The sequence below is a fragment of the Mus musculus genome, chromosome 13 (assembly GCF_000001635.26).
Source record: "Mus musculus strain C57BL/6J chromosome 13, GRCm38.p6 C57BL/6J".
Lineage (NCBI taxonomy): Eukaryota > Metazoa > Chordata > Mammalia > Rodentia > Muridae > Mus > Mus musculus.
The window spans coordinates 36,149,334-36,170,231 of record NC_000079.6 but is presented as its reverse complement, the minus strand read 5'-3'; the positions used below and the strand labels follow the sequence as shown (position 1 = coordinate 36,170,231).

General features: G+C 41.6%; 1 protein-coding gene across 11 annotated transcripts in view; it reads right to left on the bottom strand.

The window, feature by feature from the left end:
- The window catches only part of Fars2 (phenylalanine-tRNA synthetase 2 (mitochondrial)), a 420,168-nt gene that overhangs the window by 367,364 nt on the left and 31,906 nt on the right, over positions 1 to 20,898 (bottom strand). The gene's annotated exons all lie outside the window — the stretch shown is intronic.

The following is a 20,898-nucleotide window of genomic DNA, read 5'->3' as shown; positions in this document are numbered from 1 at the left end:
AGTGGGAGTGGGTGGGTAGGGGAGTGGGGGGAGGGTATGGGGGACTTTTAGGGTAGCATTGGAAATGTAAATGAAGAAAATACCTAATTAAAAATAAATCTGTATTGATGGCTTCCTATGACTATACAGCAGTGAGGATATATTCAGCTCACGACCTAAAAGGGCCAAAACACTGACGTTCATATTTCTATTTTGAAGATATGTAAGTTGTTTCAAATATTTCATTAAAATGAACTGCTTTATGAAAGGCATACTATACATGCATGTTTGCATATATAAAAGTGTTTTTAGGACAAACTAAAACTTGAGGGTTTTAGGAAGGCTTCCAAAAGTCAAAAAGTTCATATACTCTAACTTTTCACAGAAAGAACCAAATGGATAATACTAGAGGAGAGGTCACCTAGCAGACAGCACCAGACAGGCCTCCAGTGTGTGCGTGAGCCACACTCCTATGCTCTTCACAATAACCTCTGTGAGGAACCTAGTTTTAACTCTACACTGCCTGGATGCTTTTCTGTTTGGTTTGGTTTGGTTTGGTTTGGTTTGGTTTGGTTTGGTTTGGTTTGGTTTGGTTTTTCCTAAAATAAAATTGCATTAAATGGCATAGGAGAAGGCTCAAAAATAAATGTTACTTTGCAAAAATTCCTGCTGTTTAAATACTCAGACCTGACATTAAAGTTTAAAATGCATGTGTCTAGAAGGTCTGATTAAGCCCTATAAGTGCATTTCTAAGTTGTGATTAAAAGCAGGGTAGCTCTAAAGATTCTTATGTATCCATGATAAGATATGATATGACAAATACAGAGAATGCCTAGAAGGCTCTCATAGAAGAGGTAAGAGGTGAGGCTCTTACCTTGTGTTCTATGAGTCAAGTCAAGGAGTCCCCTTGGTCTTATTCTAACCCCAGCTAAAGGATGGATGGCCTGGGAGCAGATGAGTCTTCTCTGACTTATCAATGGGCTAGTCCAATGACACAAGCACAGTATCACATATAAACCTTTTCAAAAGGTGTCTAAAGGACCAGACATGCTCAGAGTCTCTGGTCCACATACCCAGATCCTCAGTGAATTCCTTAACAGGCAAGATATCCTTTAGACACAGTCTAACCTAGAAAACCTCAACTTGAAATGATGGTTAGCAAAATAGAAACAAACTTCAACATTTCTATTCAATATTTTATACTCTGACTATATCTGCAGTTCAGTCATTTGGAACCAGAGGCAACAGCATGCTCCAGTCAAAGCAAGACAAGGCTTATGTTTGAATTAATTTTGACCCAACCCCAATCTCAAAGTTACAAACCTAATGAAACTACAATTTCCAACTCTGTAAAAGGGTGACTAATTTCAGAGAAAGGGCGGGGGGGGGGGGGGGGGGTTGAGGAAGCATCCAGATCAGCATCTAGGAATATGGCTCACAGCTGACGAATGAGTTCCACATACAAGACATTCGACGTCCTATCCATTCAATCTCTCTCATACAAGGCCAAAGGACTTTGCATTATTTAATTATCAGATCTTATATTTTCCTCTCTGATTTCTTTGATATAACTCTAACAAATCAGTAAAAGGTATATGAAGATGAAAAATACAAAGACAATTCAGAAAGCAAAGTGATAAAGTACTTTATAGAGATTACTGATGTAAGAAAAAAATTAGATATCTATAAACCTAAGAGTTGACTCTACTATCATCTACATCTTTTCTCTCCTGGACCCAGATCCACATGTCTTGCTTCTAACCACCATTGCACCATTCTCTCTGTACTTCTTCAGTCAGGAACCCATTGGACACAATATCAAGTGCAAGATAATAACAAGTAGAGCTGAAAAACATAAGATTACCCCTGTTTTAAGTTTTTCCTATTGGAATCTGTAAGATAATGTATACCATCAAATCCATTAAAATTAAGATAGTTTGAGCACAATTTTCAATAAACCAACCAATGTTGACCTGAGTATACCAGCTACTTCAGGTATACCATCAATCATCAAATCAGCCCACATTGCTAGCATAGCATCTTCAAAGGGCTCTTTTTTTTTTCAAGACAGGGTTTCTCGGTGTAGCCTTGGCTGTCCTGGAACTCACTCTGTAGACCAGGCTGGCCTCGAACTCAGAAATCCACCTGCCTCTGCCTCCCAAGTGCTGTGATTAAAGGCATGCACCACCACTGCCCGGCTTTCAAAGGGCATTTATAAATCTGACAGTTTCTTAACAGCTCATGCTTTCCCTTGGCCTTTCAATGGCTCTGTGCTGTCCTCTTTATAACCATTCACTTCTTTCTATTGATTATGAGCAAATCATACATAGATATGAAACTACTGCCAGCTGAAATAAAGCCATGCATTTATGAAGTGTTTCCATGAAGTACTTCCAATTAAAAAAGCATGTAACCACCTTTCCATGTCGTTCGCTTAATGCTTTCCTATACTTCCAGGACCCCCCCAGAGTGCTGGCTACACACTTGGCACTCAGAGAATCCTGATACCTTTAAGACCTATAGTTACATATCTGAAAAGTGGAAATCAAGAACATCAGCGGCTAAAAGTGTTTGCCACTATGCCTAACAAACAGAATTTAATTCCCTGAGAGAAAAAAAGACTGGCACTAGTTGTCCTCTGACTTGACCTCCTCAGACACATGTATAGCCACATATACACATGTTCACACAAAATAAATAAATACAATGTTCTGAAAAAAGAATATTCATGTCAGAGTTTAGACCAATGTTGGACAACACAGTGAGACCCTGTCAATTTACCTGTCACAGAATTTCTGTGAGAACAGTGTGTGCAATGACAATGACCAACTTGGAGGTAATAGTCACTATGTCATGAATATACATATACAAATGTGTGTGTGTGACACACTCACACACACACACACACACACACACACACATATCTTCACCAGACTTTTCTTGCAAATTATTTCTTGGTAATATCATGAGAGATAGCGGGTTTTGGTCCCTTTGAAGCCAGTGACTCTAGGAGGGGTTGCCTTTGTTTTCTATGAAGCAACAACCTGTTCACCCTGACCACTGGACTATTTCCACCTTTTTCAGTTCCAATTCTGTCAACGTTCCTCAATACTAAGTGGATAGTTGCAGTCCCAACTGGAGTAAGTCCTGGACAGCTATTCCAATCCTTCCTTCATGCCCTTACCAGTATCTGACTATCTATCAGACAGATGGCGATGAGGTAGACGGTTGGTTGATGTCAGGTAGCAACCATCTTACGTCACAGAAGGCACATCTACCATAGCAGCGCATTACACATAGCCAATCCACATACTGGAAAACTCATTTCATGTTTCAGTCATTCATAATTCTGAGTCATTATCTGACAGTGAGAGAAAGTCAGTAAGGTAAGACGCTACCTAAAATTGCAATACCAATCCTGACGACTTGTTCCTAAGCTGGCTGCAAGCTATGCAGTTTCCCATAAAAATGATGCTGAGCAGAGGACTAGAAACAGAGCAGTCTCTTAACTCAGGGAAGACCAACCAAAGGAAGGATTGCATCAGAAAAGAGCCAAACTTCTTCATAGTTCCCAGCAGGACACTGAGGTAGTGAACTGCTCCAGGACTACCTTCAACAGCAAAGGCTGACTAGAGCAGCATACACGGTCATGTCTACTGACAAGCCCGAAGAAGGGTGAGCAGCATAGAACAAAACCCAGGAAACAGCAATGATCAAAGTCTCCATAACTAGCAGTCAGGGTCGCAGCAGAGGTTTTTAACTCTGCAGGCTTCAGTGGAAAAAGTTAGACGGATGGTTCTCTTTTTAACATTTATTTTACTATTTTTTTTTTTAGAATTTCACACATGAGTATAGTATTTATATCATGTTCATCCCATAATCTCTCATACCAGATCTTCCACCCACTTCCTTTGAACTTCATGACTTCTTAATTATCTGTGTGTGTGTGTGTGTGTGTGTGTGTGTGTGTGTGTGTGTGTGTGTGTGTGTTTTCACATATATAATACATCATGCTAGGTCCATTTAGCATTGCTCAATACGTATGTGTTTAAGATTGAGTACTTGAGATTGGAAAACCTATCAGGATGAGCTGGATACATTATATTAACTTAACACAAGCTAAAGTCACCTAAAAGGAGGAAAACTCAATTGAGAAGATGCCTCCATAGATCCAGATATAAGGCATTTTCTTAACTAGTGATTGACATGGAAGGCCCAGCCCATTCTGGTCGTAGATTCAATAAGAAAGCAGGCTGAGCAGGCCATGGGAGTAGGCCAATAAACAGCACCTCTGCGTGGTCTCTGCCATCACCTCCAGCCCTGTTTGACTTCCTGTGCTGGCTTCCTTCAATAATGGACCACAACACAGAAGGATAAACCAAATAAAACCTTTCCTCCCTGAGTTCATTTTTGGTCAAGGTGTTTCATCACAGCAATAGAAACCCCAACTAAAACAAAAGAAGCCTGATTCTCCCTCTTTTAGCAGCCATTAATTGCCGATGCAGTTTCTTCTTGGGGTGGGGCCTTGTGAGATTTTTCATATCCACATTGAGTATCAACTAACGTCTTTGTACAAGTGTTTAGGAAAGCATGTAGTTAAGGTTTTATGGGTATAACTCTACTATCTCATAAAATGTGCTGGTTCTCTGGCTCTTATAATCTTTCTATCCCCTCTTCAGTGATGTTTCCTGAGCCCGGGTACACGGATTGTGTTACAGTTTTCCAACTGGGAATGGGCACCCCCAGGGTCAGTTGCTCTGCAGGATGGATCTTCTTGGAAAGGATTCTTCTGAAGATATCTCCAAAGAACTCAGTATACCTCAAAAGTCAACAAAGAAAGGATGGGCATGGCTCAGTTGGTAGAGTGCTTAACTACCATGCACTTAGCATCAAATTTGATGCCCAGCACCACATAAACTAGGCATGGTGACATACACCTGTAATCCCAGCATTAGGAAGGTTTGAGGCAGGAGGATCAGAAGTTCAGGATCATCCTAGGCCACATGGGAATTTCAAGGCCAGCCTGGGATATTCAAGAAGCTGTTTCAGTAATTTAAAAAAAATATTTTAACAACCACCAGAGATGAAATAGAACAACAAAATAAACAACCAACTCAAACTAGAATAACAAAAATACACTTCCAACACATTGGTTCCTTTACTTCACTATAAATACAAAATAATGATATATGGAGCTGTTATATTTTAAAAGCACAACAGACAAGGGAAATGATGGAAAATGTGGAAGAATATGTGTCCAGTTGTCTTGATGAAGTCCTGAGAGCAGATAGAAAACAGAGCCTGGGACGCCTCACTCTCAAGAATTCATCTTCCATGGCTACAACATAAGAAATGAAAAAACAAATTCAAGACCCTACTTTTTGTTTAAGGGAGAAAAGTCTTTTACCTTTAGATATTCCATACCTGAAATTCATTTAGAGACAAAAGTACAGTACTCCTAAAGAATATATGTCCTAAGTAGTCATTTTCAAACATGGTCCACTGTGAATTTAAGGATGCAAAAGTGGTAACAGGCAAAACAAATGAATCCCAGGTTAAAATTCAAGTATTTTTTTGTGTCCATAAAGGGGGGGGGGGGATAATATAAAAACATTTGGTAGACACTTAGTAATGCTACCCTGTATTTGAACCCAGTAAAAACAGACATCTCCTTTAGCAAAAACACAGTGTTTATTTAGTTATCTTAAGATCTATTAAGTAGGTTATTTTTAAAGTGTTTTTTTTAATATCATGAATTTCAAGGATTCTTTATTTCTTATTATGATCGCTGAATGGGGTGAAATTTCCGCAAAGCTATTATGGCAATAGTACAAGCCAGTGGCCAATACACTATTTCAGGAAAGCACAGGTTACTATCAATGCCTAAGGACTCAACTCGAGGAGAATGGCAGTGGGGGCTTTGCTACCCATTCCTCAGAGTTCCTGACTATGTAGTCCAGTTATTTAAGGAAAGAGGTAAGAAAGGAGACAGGAGAAAAAAATAAACTCAAGATTTGAAGGATGTAGTTATCATGGAGGAAACTGCAATCCTAAGGAAATTTCCTCATAATCTACAAAATCTATAGTGCCATGGTGTCTATATTTCTAATGTTCATAAACTGAACTAGCAATGAAGATTTCTTTAAAAACAGGATGTGAAACTCCTAAAACCGTATTAGCAGAGTGTACTTTAAAAAAAAAAAAAATGGAAGACTAAAAATGTTAGCTGCTTTTCTTTATCTTATTTATTCTGGGGGGAAAAAAAACAGTTAATTGAGAAAAGAGATACACAGGCATAATTTCCCTGAATTTGGTAATTGAGATATCATGCCAGCATAAGGAATTATAGCTAAGAGGCAGCTACTGCCAGCTGCATTTGTGAACAGTCTAAGCTGATTTACCAAGATGAGGATTTTTACAAATCATCTCAATAATTAATGTCTGTGATGACCAGTAAAGGTATGGGTTGCCCATTACTGCAGGGTTGGGCTGAAAACTGGTAGTAACTGCACAAACTACTTGGATTAATTAGAGAGAATCTTAAGTCGTCACAAGATAACAGGTAAGTTAATGTTAACTGTATAAAAACAGATTGTAAATGTTGGCAGGGGAAGAGGGGTGACTCACTACACAACCATTATGTACGGCCACATGCCTATCAAGTATAACTGAAGGCAGTACCAGGAGCCAGTCTTGCAGCTCTGTAAGCATCCTTTGGAGTGCCATGTGGAGAACCGGTCCAAGCTCAAGATTCTAAAGAGGGGAAGATCAAGCCTGCGGCCCTGGGAACCGGAGCCTCAAGAAAGATGGTGGACAGTGAGGAGGAGGAGAAACTCCAGACACAACCAGCCAATCCTTGCTGGAAACAGTCACAGTAGGAGAGACCACCCCACTCTCCTTTACAAGGACCTGCAAGAGAATACCATAGCAGCTACCTGCAGTCAGGCTGCATCTGCAGAGTCACATTATAGCCATTAAAAGCTGTTTTTTCAGTACATAATTCCAGGGAGTTACACATCAGATAAAAGGAATGCAGACCACACAGTCCACAGATAATCCAGGCTAATAAATGGTGCTGAACTGGACAATTCAGACCAGCAGCTTTCTAGCTAAGAATGACCTGTATGATAGAGTCAGGTGAGAAGCACAACTGTCACACAGATAAATGTGCATAAAGTTGTCACCATGTACTGCCCAACCACTTTGCACAAAGACTGAGAAGCAGTAACATAGGAAAAGCCACTTTCTAGTTCTTCACAAGCATGGCACTTGTGGGCCTTTCCCATCTCTGCCAGTCTGATGACTAAAAGGACAATGCTTTCACATTCACTCAGAAGAACATTAAAAATGCTCTACACTTGGATTAAATTTCAGAACTTTTTAATTGATTGCCTATTATAAGATACTAATTATTTTCTTAGTAATTTGCCCATCTTATCTACTACAAATGCTGGTCATTAATCTTTTAATCATTCTAGTATTTAACAATTATTCACTAAAAATTTTTCATGAAATACATGGTATCTTCATAAGCAAGTGAACCATTTCGTTAGTGGCTAGTGTGATAACACACACTGACACCTGCTGAGAACCCTGTTGCCTGAGCTGCAGGAAGTCTGTGCCTAGCTCCTGCTTTGCAGTGACTGAGTGGTCTGACAGACTAAACTGACATGGAGGCTGTACTCTGCTGAAAGAGATCCCATTCAGGTGAGCACCCAGGTAGGATCTGGGAGTCCCTTGCCAGGCCTACTTGATGCTGATGGCAGAGAGGGTGCGGAGATACAGGCATCAGCTGGACTCAGCGCTGGGGAGCAGAGTTAATAAAGCATCCCTGGCTATGCAACTGAGACTGGACTGGCTGGAGACTTGCCTGGGTGCAAAGATGGGGCTCAGGACAAGATGAGACCAGCAGTTCCTTTCACTCTTAACATTGGAAATGAAAACCAATTTGAAAAATGGCTGCTGGAAAATGGTGAGAATCCAAAAGTGATTTTATGATCCAGATCTGGGTAGCAATCCTGCAATGTTCTAACACTCTTTTAGCTAAAAGGCTGAACTTCAAAGGCTGTATTTTCCACAGCGAAAGCCATTTTTTATAAATGCTCAAATTTTTCAATCTGAAACTGTGAGGGATACTACAACTAAGAGTAGGCAGATGTTTGCCAGTGCTTGCTGCCAACCTCCTTTTTGCTGCAAGATGGCATGTCTCTCAACATGACAGTCTCAGGAGGCAAGTGACAAAGGAAATATATGATCTGGCCTCTATGGAAAGGCATTTTTACTTGCCTTCAAATGCACATCTTCAGGGGAGACGGCAGCTGGAGGGTCAGAGAGCCAAAGAGATTTCACGTTAGAGAGAGCAGAAAGCTCCCCACCTAGGCAAATTATCTAACAGCTTTCTGCATGGAATAAAAGTAACTTGAGAGGATAAGCTAAAAAAATGCAGAAGGTATGAACCACGTGTGGAAGAAGTAGATACAACATATCGTAGTACAAATCCTTAGCTACTTCGTACTCTTCGTCATACACAAGAAACAGTTCATGACCAAGTGCGGTAAAGAAGACAAGACCATTGCCGTCAGCACTTCCTGCAATCCTGCTTCTACGCCTGTCCTTCTCCGACCCATCGGGGAAATGCCATGAGGGCTCCGCCTACAAGCAGTATGAGAAAAGATAAGAACACTGGATTTTAAGTCTCTGAGCATCACTCAATTAGATCAATGTAATTAAGCCTGGGATACACAAACAATAACAGGAGAGAAACTGGAAATATGATCACCTTGTACATGGGATTCAGAAATTTTGTGAAAGCAGAAAGCCATTCCATGTTTTATTCCCTTGATGTCCAAGTGGCCCTAGCTCACTGGTAACCAAAGGATTTACTACTTGATGACTCTGGAAAGACTTGGCTGTGGACTGGATCTTTGTGTCAAGCTGACTTCCAAATGCCTAACATGTCAGATAGCATGACGTGATGGGGACTTCTAGGAAGTGACTAAGTGATAGGGCAGAACATCCTAAATGGGACCAGGGTCCACGTGAGAAGCAGAGACCTAACTCGCCTGTTCCAAAGTGTGAGGAAACAAACAAAAAGGTGTCCTCAAAGAAAAATGAGCCTCATGAGTCACCTAAACCATTTGGTTTGATCAAGGACTTCCCAAACTCTAGAACAGTGAGAAATGAACTTCTCTAATTTAAGCATCTGGAATAAACTGAAACATGAGTTTCCAGGTGAGTTAAGTGCCCAAGGAACATGTTTATCTCCTACATTCAACAAATCAAGTATTTTCCTACTATTTGATTAGTTCTAGGTGCTGAGTTAGTACTCAGGAATACTCCAATTCGCATCTTTGATCCTTAAGGACAGGTCTTATATATCATTTAATCTTTCCAGCTATAATGCCATGCAAGAATATGAGGAAGCTTCTCCACAAATGTTTCTGGGAAAACACTTATTTTACATATTATACATCTATCCAATTACTAACCTTTCTAAAATTCAAAATATCAACTACTTGGATAAGTTAGCATAACATTCATTTAGAAAGTGCTTAGACAAAGAAGAGAGCTGTTCCAGACAAGCAAGCTAAGTCTAAGTGTACAAGCATGAAGGTGTTACCACACACTTATTCTCTAGGTCAAACTTACACGAGGCAGGGCATCAGGAAGGCACTCTATCAAACATGACCCTCCCCAATAGATCTGGACAAGACTTTTCCTGAAGCAGTAACACCAGATTCTGTGTGTCTACCTAAACTTACAAGTGCCATCCCTAAGGCTAACAAGGCTCTGTGCACCAGTGTTCACACACTCCAGGGCCAAGTTTGAACCTAAGAACCGTGTCCAGCTCCAAGAGAAAAGGACTTAAGGAAACTAAGGGAAAGCTAACTCACCAAGAATCCCAAACACAAGGCTATTTGTTGCTTCATGCCCCAGAAGACGCAGTGCTCACTTCTAACCCATGGATGCTTTCTTAGCTTTTCTAACCTGCTTTCCTCAAGCAATCAGAATAATCCTCCTGCTGCAACAACTTGCTGACTAAAATCTTTGACTCCATAAATTGCTCTATAAATAAACTCCCATACCTTAGTATAATGCATAAGAATCTTTATAAATTGGCACAAAAGTTCCCTTTATTGGAACACAGTGAAATTTGGGGAGTTTTTATAATTCCCAGTGTTCCGGGGTTCACTCCAAACCAATTAGCTAAGATGCCCAGAGAAGGGAGATAAGCATCTGCATTGTTTTCTTAATTCCCGTTACTCACATGTTGAAGAAGCTTTGGGAGCGACTCACTCACCATTGCCTCCATCTCTAGATCTACTTTTACCATTCCCACCACAAAAGCCTCCCACTAGAACTCTTTTCTCCCTTTTCAACATGGCCTCACAATTTCTCCTTTGAAGGGCTACAGCTGGAGTATCCTCTCCTGGAATCCTACTCCTCCATTAAGGACTGTGCAAATCTATCTCCCAGAACAGCTCAATTCCACCAACTAAAGGGTTCTTTAGAAAGAAAGAAAGAAAGAAAGAAAGAAAGAAAGAAAGAAAGAAAGAAAGAAAGAAAGAAAGAAAGAAATCACTGTGCCAGGTGTGGTTTCCTTTAGTCAAAGCACTTTCAGGGCAGAGGCATGTATGTGATCTACATGAGTTGAAGGCTACCCTGGTCTACAAAGGGAGTTCCAGGACAGCCAGTGCTACACAGAGATGTAGCAAAAGAAGATGGATGGATGGATGGATGGATGGATGGATGGATGGATTACAGGCAGCACTACGTGAACTCAGGGAATTTAAAAAGGAGAACAGATGAAGTTATGAGGAAGACTGGTAAAGGAATGGGTACAGGAGGAGCTGGAGGGGAGGAGTGGAGAGGAGCAGAGATCAAAACATTATACTCAGTTGGAAATTCTCAACAAGTTTTTAAAAAGAAAAACAGACCAGAGAGATGGCTCAGTGGTTATGAGTACTGGCTGTTCTTTCAGAGGACGCAAGTTCAACTCCCAGAAACCAAATACATAGTGGTTCATAACCATTTGTAACTCCAGTTTCAGCAATCCTTCAATTTTTCTGTCCTCCAAAGGCACCAGGCATGCATATGATACCCAGACATACATGTAGAGAAAGTGCCCATACACATAAAAAATTTTAAATAAATCTAAAAAGAAAAAAAAATAAATGTCTAGCCATGGGAAACTTTCCAATGAAGGAATCAACAGGAAAGCACACATTAAATAAAAATTCACAAAGGTCTGTGCTGTAACAGCTGTGATTGTGACTTTGGAATCAGCTAAAACGATAAATATGGCCCTGCACTCACTTTATCCATTGAGTGTTCGTGGATAAGTAAAGAGAAAAGAATTAAACTAGAAATAATTGAGGATGTAAAAAAGAAAAACAGACTGAGCTGATAATAGTCCCCTACTGAAAGACCCTGTAGCAGATCCCAACCGGAGGACAAGGGACATTTATAACAACAAAAGCAGATAACACTTAAACACATGGTCATCTGTACAGAAAACTCTGAGGCTTCTTTTGAGATGTAAAACTTATATTCACATTGGTGAGATGACAATAGCTGACACAAATGAGAAAAGAGAAAGATCTATTTGGAGCCCACAGTTCCCCTGGTGGGGAAGGTCTGCTAGAGAAGCTTATCCAAAGCCATAGGACCACACTGCAAAGGCTGCTGACATCACTGAAGGCCAGGAACCCAAGGCCAAAGGAACCCTATAGGCTTATCTCTATTGACCTGATTCCCAGAGAGGCACCACTTCCTAAAGATTCCAGAGCTCTCCAAATTACTGTTCTCAGGGGAGTGCACACACAACATGAGCCTGTCTGGACATTTCACATTTCAGCCATGACAGGGTGACTAGTTCTTTGCTCTTTATAGATCAGCTTGCTTTGCTTCCCACGACATTTCAAACAGACACAGCCATTCCAGAATCCTCAGATCCTAGCCACTTGTCACAGCTCTGCACTTTTTACTGTCCCTATTAGACCAGTGAACACAAGGTGTCCCAGCTGCTCCTCCAGTGGCACCCCTCATGAAGGCCCAGGCTCCTGGGGAACAGGTACACGTGCAGTCTGGTGAGCAGCTGAGAGAAGAGCAAAGCAGGGTCTGCTGTTGAGCACTGGATCCCCAGTAGTTACTTCTGTACTTTCTGCACATAGAGGCCACACTAATTTTTATTTGAACCCCAGTTGGACCTCTTGGAATTTATATTTGGAACCATGGCATTGAAAATCTGAAAGATGATTCTTCAGAGAACCAGAGCACAGAAGAGAGGGCAAGATCAGACAGTTCGCATTTTCTAGTCCATCCCGCGAATAACCCTATTTTTCAAAACCATCCTCAATGAGCACAGTCCCCAGGGCTACAGAGACAGCCACATTCTTGATGTTTTGATAGTCCCTTGATTTTTCCTCTGTCTTACTCTAATATTCTGCACCATTGTTAACATCTTTTCTAGGTTGGCAATATTGTCTCCAAATATCAAACAATAAGGCCTCAGATAATAAAGGCAATTCCCAGTTGCCTTCTCACAATTGTCATGAAACTTAAAATGAGAATCTATGAAGAAAAAAAGTCTTCTGAAACACAGAGAGCATCACACAAATATAAGTTACAAGACTTATTATGGATTAATAGAAAGCAAAGCCCAGAGGAAATTCTCATTGAAAATGCTTTGCTTTAATTTCTGGAGATAAATGAATGTATGATGAAGCTGCCGTACTTCTGAATTAAAAGTACATTCAGAAAAACTGAAGCTTTATTCATAATTTGAATTGCTTCTAGACAATGGTCCCAAGTTATTTGCTATTCTCAAATTACCAACATGTATTGAACACCGTAGGTGGAGAAAGTTCATTACAAGTCAAGGAGCTTTATGTTTCTACATTCTGTTTGTAGATGAATGTTTGTATCATAAAACCCAGGAGCATTCAAAGGATTTCATAATGTAAGGAAAACCAGATGAGCTAAATTATGCCAACCATATGTACAATGAGTAAATTCACACAGGACCACAGTAGATGTGTCACAAGAAATGAAAAGTGCTAAAACAAAGCAAGCTCAGGAACTACTGCTGCCTCGGATTTACAAGGTCAAGTCCAAACAGGACCTGCTCCCTCCCATCTTTTCAAACTGTTCTGACCCATACTCTACACTCGTGATTAGAAGGCTGAAACTGAGCAAGTTGTTTAGAATAGTTTCATATATCTCAAAGCCAAGATACTAAAGCTGATGTCTCAACAGCAGAATGGCTATGAAGATCACTTTGTACAAATGTTTGATGAAATAACATGAGTGTTTCTTTGTCAGTGCACAACGTGAAAGGAAAAAGCCCTGTAACCTCACACACAGGCTGATCTGTAAGCTTCACTAGCATAGCACATGCCTAACACGCACAGGGTCCTCAGTTTGTGTCCACCATAAACAAAGAGACCTTGTCAGTCAATGTGCCCTGCTTCCCCCCTATGCACACACACACAACTCATACCATATCACTCCTTCTCCATTGTTGTCTTTTCTTATCATCATTTTCCTCAGTTTCCTGTGACCTATCTTGACAGAGTGGGAAGGCCATCGAGTAACTCTACTGGTAAAACATCCCTTTTGTTTCAGGACATTTCCCGCTTTTGATTTCCTAACAGCCAGCCTTGGAATCCACAGTCTGCTGGCACACCCAAGCCCTCCACATGCCCAATCCAGCCAATATGCGGCCAGTGTGCTGAGTGTTGCCAGGACTCTGTTTCAGCTAACCACCCTAAATAAAGGCACAGTGCAACAGGAAAGGACCGCTGGAGAAAACCATGCTCAGGTCCTCCTAGGAAAGAGTCCTCAAGTTGCAGGAAAAGACAGAGAGACCAGGTCTGGCATGGGCTTTTAAAGCCCACCCCGAGCAACACATTTCCTCTAACAAGGACACACCTCTTAATCCTTCCCAAACAGTTCCAGTAACTAGGGATTAAAGCATTCAAATATATGAGCCTATGGGGGCTATTCTCATTCAAAGCACCATGGCAAATATCTGGTCCAGAAATGAGAAAAATTTCTAACACACATGCCCTGAGTTCTTCTGTGGAAGTGCTGTGATGAAGTATGCTGGAGGTTTCCCGTCTAAGCATGAGAGCTGTGGGACCGGTTGCTTTATCACAGAGCTTTGTGCTATCAGGATCAGGAGGATAAAATACTCATTCCCCTTACTCATCCATTGAACAGACACAAAGTTGCTATATACACAGTCACACACAGCAATGCACTAGGCATTCTAAAGGACAGGCATAAAAGTCATGATTTAAAAGATAATAGTCCCTACCTTATGACATGTCTGTGATCCAAAAGAAAAGATAATAAATTGAAGAAAATTGAATTGACAAAAATTATAACAAACCACCAGCCATCCACAGAACAGTCAAACAGCATCTCAGAGTCCTTACCTGATGAGACAAAGTAATATATGTAGCCCAGGTTAGACATCTCCTGAGCACAAGCCCAGGTGTTTCTACCTCCCTCCCCAATCTGTACCAATTCCTTCTGAACATTACTCATGCATGCAAGTTATGAGGAACGCCATTAGGAACCCAGTGTTTACAGCTGAATATACCTGCTAAGTGGCCTATGTTGCCCTTCAAAAATTATTGCATTTATTTACTATTGAAGGGGAAGCACATGAATGCTGAGGGATGAGTATGTAGGATAGCAGAAAATCAGTGGCTGTTGGTCCTCCCCTTCCACCATGGAGGGGCAGGAATCCAGGCAAGGTTGTCAAACTTCATAGCAAGTACATTTATCAACTGAGCCATCTCTCTAGTCCACCCACTGGGCCATTTCATTAGCCCTGTGTTCTTTAAATGTCCAAATCCCAAAAAAGCAGGAAACATCTATAATTTGCTCTTTCCCACATCATGTGTACTGTCCTATCAGCCCTGATCTGGACAGGCAATTGCCAATGATGGTATATACCCACTGACCAGCCAATATATAGAAATACTAGTGAAGTTACACATGCGCGCGCGCGCACACACACACACACACACCCCCCTTCTGTGAGAGGCTGCAATCCTAACCCTATGGCCATCTGAGAAACAAATGCATTGAGATGACCTGGTTTGAGCTTCAGGGAAGCAATCTGGCAGTATGTTTTAGAAGCCATAGAGATGCTTCTCTCACCTCAGGTTCCAGTTTGCTTTCTATTGCTATAACAAACACTATCACCAAAAATAGCAAGGGGGGGGGGGGTTTGCTTGGCTTAGACGTCCCAATCCCAATCGACCACTGGAGAATGTCAGGGCAGAAACTCATACAGAAGCAGAGGTGAGAACCATGGGAACACTACCTACTGCTTTGTCCATGCTTTCTCAGCATGCTTTTCTTCTTCTTTTTTAAGAATGTATTGGTTTTGTCTGCATGTATGGCTGTGTGAAGATACCAGATCCCCTAGAAGTGAAGATATAGACAGTTGTGAACTACCATATGAGTGCTGGGAATTGAACCCTAGTCCTCTGGAAGAACAGCCTGAGTTCTGGCACACTGAGCCAGCTCTCCAGTCCCTTGGCATGCATTTTTATACCTATCCAGCGGTGGGAACACCGATAGTGGATGAGGCGCTTACACACCAATTCCTCCCAGGTGACAAAAAATAAAATAAAATAAACCTAACAAGTACACCATCCTATAACACTGTTTCTGAGAGTCTCCATCACAAGATGCTGAAAATTATTAATAAATAAAATCTGGACTACACACATCAACAACACATTTAGGAAATGAATACTGTAGCAAAACAACAGAATATTATGCAGCCATAAAGATGGCACTACACCAATAAAGGAAAGTGTAGATACAAAACAATAGGTTCAGCTAGGAAAAAAATCACAGGAAAAAGATTAAGCTGGAAATGGTTGTTTCAGAGCAGTGGTGTACATGTGGATGTGCCTTCCTATTTCTAAGCTTTTTATAAAATTGTTGCAATACTTCTAGAATTAAAAAAACAATCTCACGCAATTAAAGAACGTACACCCCTCTGACAGAGCCCTGGGGCCACAGTACAGCAGCTAGCTTACTCGGGAGAACAACGGCCACTGTGTGTCTAAGCACACACACAGCCTCCGGGAAGGGGATACAGAGCTGGGGAGGCACACAGGGCTTGGGGAAGCAGGCCCATGCACAAGAAAGGGACATGTCACACGATGGAGGTGGGAAAGAGGGTCAGAAGGGCCAGACCACCCAGATTTTAAGAACAGAGGTTGTCACACAGGGCCTGAGAGTTAGGACACACATAGCAGTTCTAAGGGAGAGTCATATTGAGGTGCTGTACATATGCATAGCAGGCAAAAAAACAAAACAAAACAAAACAAAACAAAAACAACAAAAACCCACCATCTATCTCTCTGCTCACCCTGGAATTGCCTTCGAGCTGAGTACCAGCAGACAGAGAATTTACCAAATTCAGGCCATGTGCTATCCACTGTTATCCCTCAAAACAAAATACACGTCATCTTGGGACCACCGATACAGATTCAACCTTGTGCCCAAAACTGGAGTCAATGCTACCTGGAGGATCTTAGGATAAATTCACCTCGTCTACACCTTAGCTTCCTGAGTTCTTGCCCAGGGAGGTGTAAAGCAGACACACCAGACTTAACATTCAACTTAGGCTGATCCCCTGTGACCTTGAGAAAAGCTTAGCCTCTTTGAGCCTACATTTGTTCCACATTAGAAGCTGATCTAGAGCCCCAGGACTAATATGAAGCTTTGATGGAATAAATGAGGCAAATCTCAGTCGCTGGCACTTTCTAGTGAATGGTGAAGGTTAGCTGTGCATATGCTTTCTTGAGCTGGCACCTCTTCCTCCATCTGGCATGCCATCTGAAGATGCAGAGCATAGCCTGACTCTGGAACAAAGACGTCCCCACACCCCAGACTACACTGACCACACACCTGAAGAACTCAGCTTGCCTCCTGGAAGCACTCTTGTTCCTGCACTGGGAAACATTCCACTTAGCCATCGGCAATCATCCAATGCTTACCAACCATACATACTCTTGGGACTCAAGCCAGGCACAGTCACTCCTTGTTTTAACTTAACCCCTAGAGAACTTAAACCACAGTTACCAAGACTAGCACATGTCCTTCCATATGTTGAGTGAATTGAAACTCTGTGACTTCAGGACAATTCCGGTTCTCCACAAAACAGCCTGTGCTTACCATGCAGTCCACAGCAGACCAGCATCAGCAGCACTCACTCAGTGCTGAAACAGAGCCTTCCTCTGAGCATAATTTGCAGACATAGTCACCTGGACTTCTTGTTCAGCAGCATAGGTATGCATGGAATCTCAGAGTCTCCTCTTAGGACCCATAAGAAGGAGACAGACAGAAAGGTGTCAAACAGAAACCACCTCAGAATGTGAAAAGACTGTTCAGTGTCTGCAAGTGACAAGGGAAATGGGCTGTGACTGATAACTGGGGCAAAGCCTGGAAACGGACACTTGGCCAGCATCTTAGTGTGCACTAGAAAACCTTCAGAGAGCAAGAGGCACATTGAAATCTAGCTGTATGCTCAGCTAAACACCCGAGGTGTCCATGTAATGTCTGGACACTACCTTCTGCTTTTTGGGGTCTGACAACTAAACTGGAATAATTTGTTAGTTACAAATAACAAAACTATTTCACATGGTTACTGATGCCCTCTCTGTCCTAACACAGCCTGAACGACCTTATACTTCAAAGTCCAAAACTCCAAATATAAAACCTTTTTGTGCCAACATGACACTACATGTAAAAAGTGCCACCCCTGACCTCCTGACACCCAACAGTCAAACGCAAGTGACTGAAAACACTGAGCATACAGCTTTCAGCCTGTGCTTACAGGTACACCTGAGACCCAATACATTCCAATGTCAACATGGATGTAATGTCCAAGTTATTTCACTATCTGTATTAAAACATTCAAAACAGAAAACCCAAAATAGGGACACTGAGGCCAAATAACAACCACACTTCTTCCTGCCTGTGAACCCAGAGAGCTCAGAACTGTCTCTATGGAAATGAGGCTGTCTTTAAAAGTCCCAGGAGTAGCCAATGTGAACATGGCATCTCATGCTTAAGCCTAACCCTTACAAGGATGAAACAGAAATCATTTAAGTTTGAGGCCAGGACAGTCTCCACAGAAAGTTCCAGGCCAGCCAGGTCTGTAAGATCCTATCTCAAAAAACAAGGGGGTGGGGGGAGAAAAAAGGAGGGGCAGGGGAAGTGGAAGGAAGAAGAGAAAGAGGAGGCAGGGGAAGAGCCCAGAGCTAGGAACTGGGTAAAGGAAGAGCTAGCAGAGCATCTCCATGAAAGAACAGGTGCATTTTAAAGAGTATTTGTTGTTACCTTGCTGTCATTATTATTATTTCCCATTTCTAGAATATTTTTTAAAAATATATTAAAATAACTAACCAGCCAACATGGTGGTCAACAATCTAAGATGCAGAGAAAATAACTAAGTGGAGCCCAGAAAAGGCAGGCAAACTGCTCCAGGAGATGCTTGGGAGCCCCAGGAGTACAACCTCATTTTCTAAGACTTCAGAAGGTGACCAGATGCCACAGGCTGTTCTCTAAGTAATCTGTCTCACATCCATCAGTGCATCTGTCTCACTCCCACCTCTACAAACACCTGTCACCTCAGAAATTAACTAAGGAAAGAAATCTGCATAAAGGTTAGAAGATCCATTTCCCATGTCATCACATTGTTAAGAGATTACCTAAATGGGAATGTCATGCCAAACACAGTATGCTCCTCTGAAAAGAACAAGCAGAGTCACAGCCAGTGTCCCCAGTAAATGTCATGAGCCAAAAATGAGTGAGAACCTTCAAATATAAATGGATATAGAGACCTAAAATTCAGATAGTTTATAGTATATATACTTATATGTGCACATATATGCATACATGCACCCAGTTCAAGGAGTCTATGTCTATGAGTTCAAATATATGACAGTCAAATAATTAAGGCCCAAAAACCCCCCACTTGTACAAACACATACAGACTCTTCCGTATTATCATTCCCTGACAAAACAATGTAGCAGTCTTCTGAACAGTATTTAGTGTCTTAGAGCTATGAAGTCATCTAGACATACGTGAGCATACGCAGGAGGATGTGCACTAATAGCATACAAGTAGTATGCTGCTGAGCGAAAGAGAAGGCATCTGTGCACTTTGGTGTCTGCAGATGAAGGATCTAACTACATCAAAAATGGTTCTGAAGTGAGCAGGGAAGTCCTGGTCCTCAGCTACTCAACGCAGTGACTTTTAGCCATCAGCCACACAGTAGGATAGCCACAATCAGTCATACATTTTTGTCACTGCAACTATGAACAATGCTCTCACAGAAAATAGGACAAAAAGTAATGACGCCGTTTTCAAATATTATACCTACACATGCTTTCACTTAATTCTCAGTTTTTGAGATGGTCTCTTTATATGGCCAAGGATGACACTGAACTCACAATCTTTCTGCCTCTGCAGGAGTGTGACACCATGTCCATCTTAAAATATTTTTAAAAAGTTAAAACAAGGAGAACACACACACACTTAAATCTCGTCCCCAAACTCTAAAGAAATTTCTACTAAGTAACCTCAAAATCCCACAGGGCCACTGTCCTGAGAGAAAGAAGAAATGCAAGAGACACAGCTTCTTCCCTTCTGTCATCCACATGCCCTAAGACTACACTGGCTCTGTGGTCCACTCACACACAAACCCAGGGCTTCTGCTTTTAGTGGCATCGCTGGGTGTTTCCAAACACAAGAAGCAGAAGGAGCTGGAACAGTGTGCCTCGGAGGAGGTAAACATTTAAATGAGAAGCCTTCTGGAGCGATCAGAAATAACCTCAAAAAGGCAACCGTCTTCTGTTTACACAATTCAGCAGCCACCTGTGGTGGTTATTCTTGGTTGTCAACTTGGCTACACCTGGAATTAACTAAAGCTCAAACAGCTACTAATAGGGGATTTTTTTTCTTAATTAAATCATTAAGTGGGAAGATCCACTTCTAATCTAGATCTTTGAGGTAGAAGGAAGATTCACCTTTAATGTGGGCTGGCAGTCTGTATAAAGAACATGAAAAAAAAGCAGCTTGGTCTGTCTTTGCCTGCTTGCTCTGGCTCTTACTAGCAAATTAATTTCTTCACTGGCATTAAAGTCCACTTCTTCAGAATTCCTGTGTATACAGAAGACGAGCTGAAAATTCCAGTCTCACGGACTGCACTACTTCTGGATTCTTGGACCTTCCATTGGTAAACAGCCACTGTTGGACTAGCAGGAACACAGCCTATACGCCATTCTAATAAATCCCCTTTCTATATATTTAGAGATTCATTCCTCTAGAGAAGCCTGATTGTATTTTTTGTTGTGAGATTAACCTTTAATGGCTGAGCCACCTCTCCAGCCCGAGAACCCTGATTAATACACCACCACACCCAGAACCTGCACTGAAATCTAGAGAGGCAAATCTCTGCCCTTCCTCTGGACTTTGAAGTGCATTGCGCTACAGAGTAAACTAAATCTCTCTGCTATAGCAACCAGCACTAAAGCAAAACCAGGAGTAATTTTCTGCCAGAAGTCAAGTAATAATAAAAGAGATTCCCTTCATATGTAAGGAACACAACCCAGCAATCTTAGCTAATGAGGATAGCGTGAGAAAATAAATTTTTGTGATTCATCATAGTAAAACTTTTAAGACCTAAAGAGGAACATAATAGAAAAGAGTTAGGGAGAATATAGCCAAGTCCCCACACTTTCACCAGATGGCCCATAGTATCTCTTTGTTTCTGTTTACTGCTGGGATTGCACAGAGCCACCTGCATGACAAGAGGAACTCTGTCTCTGAGCAGCAGCTCAGCAGGATGTGAGCCAAAGGCTAGGCCAGGAAGTCTT